At 41.9% G+C, this 2,500-nt stretch overlaps 1 protein-coding gene across 2 annotated transcripts in view; it reads right to left on the bottom strand.

Moving 5' to 3' along the window:
- The window catches only part of LOC106878628 (uncharacterized), a 30,685-nt gene that overhangs the window by 17,668 nt on the left and 10,517 nt on the right, over positions 1–2,500 (bottom strand). The gene's annotated exons all lie outside the window — the stretch shown is intronic.

The following is a 2,500-nucleotide window of genomic DNA, read 5'->3' as shown; positions in this document are numbered from 1 at the left end:
TATCTGTCCTCATGCCTTTCAACCTTGTCTACTTCAAACCGAGGCTGCATTTGCCCCGATAATCGACGGAGTTTTAGTCAACGATTCCTCTGTGACAGTCGACATTTGATGGTAAGATCACATAATCCCAAAGTGAGTATGCATGTGAGCGGGGACCACATGTGAACTTGTATTCTCACTGAAATTCCGAACATGAACGTTCAGTCGGAACACTAGCTCAGTGGGAGCGAACGGTTTCACTTCTCTTAAACATGCACCTCAATAACGAATGACGACCACGGCTACGGCAACCGCGCTATCCATTACAAGCTCGACTGCGGCTGACCGTTGGATGCGGTCAACATTGGTGAGGGACGTAGGAGACTGGTTGGTCGGAACCAGTTCAACCTGTTCCGACAGAATGCGGCCGCATGGAGAAGTAAGCACAAGTGAAAGCGTCGATACATTTCGGCCATTTCAGGAGTTTTGAATGTGTTTTTACAACAATGGTCAGTCAAAAGTTTGTCGAGTCCAGTATGGGGTAAAAGTTGATAGTCGTCCTGGGGCTGGTGGGGAGGACAGTAACTGGTTTCATAGTTACGAAGTCGATTTCAAAACGCCGCACACTTCCGTTAAACCATTAAAAAAAAAAAAGAAAACAGAAGCATACGAAGCGACTAAACACGTATGTATGAAAGAATGTATGGGTAGCAGGTTTCTGCCTCAATTTGAGTCTTAGCAAAACAGATGAAGAAACGAAACTGATTACTATTTTTTCATTCATACAACATCACATTTTTTTTTACCGTTAAGCATATGACTGTGTGTATATCTGGACCTGGCAAAACATCCGGTGTCTATCACTCCCATAATGGGATTGAGCATGAGTTATCTTGCCTGTCCTTGTTTGCGGTGTTTTACACCCAGCGGTTTGAGAGTATATATACTCCGCCGAGCTAATGCAATCACCGGCAAATACACAAAGCATGTACATTAAGTATATGTAGTCAATAATAATAATAACAATAATTATTATATTATATATATATCTTTTTAATTTGTTTATGGGAAACGTTTGGAATATGCAAATGAAGCTCCTATTCCATTAAATTGGCCATCTAATGATGCTGACTGGTGAACCAGTTTTAGGGTACACACACACACACACACACACACACACACACACACACACACACACACACTATGTATGCCTTTCCTATTTTTTAATTATTATAAATCTTCCAGGGAGCCGGTTTCCAACAAAGATACAAGGCTCCATGTATGTATGTCTGTCTATATGTATGTATATGTATACGTATGTATATATTTATGTGTGTATGTATGCATTTACGCGTATATAGGTATGTAAATGTGAATGTATATGCCTCTATATGTATACTCTTTTTACTCTTTACTCTTTTACTCTTTTACTTGTTTCAGTCATTTGACTGCGTCCATGCTGGAGCACCGCCTTTAGTCGAGAAAATCGACCCCAGGACTTATTCTTTGTAAGCCTAGTACTTATTCTATCGGCCTCTTTTTGCCGAACCGCTAGATTACGGGGACGTAAACACACCAGCATCGGTTGTCAAGCGATGGTGGGGGGACAAACACAGACACACAAACACACATACATATATATATATATACATATATACGACGGGCTTCTTTCAGTTTCCGTCTACCAAATCCACTCACAAGGCTTTGGTCGGCCCGAGGCTATAGTAGAAGCCACTTGCCCAAGGTGCCACGCAGTGGGACTGAACCCGGAACCATGTGGTTGGTAAGCAAGCTACTTACCACACAGCCACTCCTGTGTATGTGTGCATGTGTATGTATGTATTTATGTAGGTATGTAGTATAAACAGATCTACATGATCACACACATACAGACATAAACATGAATATATATATATATATATACATTTAATTATACACACTGATGCCAACACACACACACACACACACACACACACACACACACACACACAGCACAAATACAGGAGCCTCGCTCGCCGGAATGTGTGTTAAGATGTGCACTAACATGAACCCGGATCTCGTCCATGTGAAATATAAACAACACACAATTACAAAAACAAAACCAAGGAAGACAACAAAACAGTGTCTTTGGGTTCGTTCCCGCTGCGTGGTACCTAGGGCAAGTGTCTTCTGCTATTGCCCAGGACCGACCAATGGCATGTAAATGAATTTGGTAGACGGAAATTGAAACTCGTCGTGAGTGTGTATGTGTATGCATGTATATATATATATGTGTGTGTGTGTGTGTATGTGCATGTGTGTGTGTGTGTGTGTGTGTGTGTGTGTGTGTGTGTGTGTGGCAAGCTGGTAGAATCTTTAGCACAACGGGCAAAATGGTTGGAGTCATATCGCCTGTTTTTATGTTCTGAGTTGAAATTCCGCCAAGGTGGACTTTGCCTTTACATCTCTTTCGGGGCTGGACAAAATAATTACCAGTTGTGCATTGTGATCGATCTACTTACCCCCACCCCTGGAAACTGCT

Source organism: Octopus bimaculoides, chromosome 26 (assembly GCF_046866305.1).
Source record: "Octopus bimaculoides isolate indiv1 chromosome 26, ASM4686630v1, whole genome shotgun sequence".
Classification (NCBI taxonomy): Eukaryota; Metazoa; Mollusca; class Cephalopoda; order Octopoda; family Octopodidae; genus Octopus; species Octopus bimaculoides.
The sequence above is the reverse complement of the archived record's forward strand: the minus strand, read 5'-3'. Positions and strand labels throughout refer to the sequence as shown.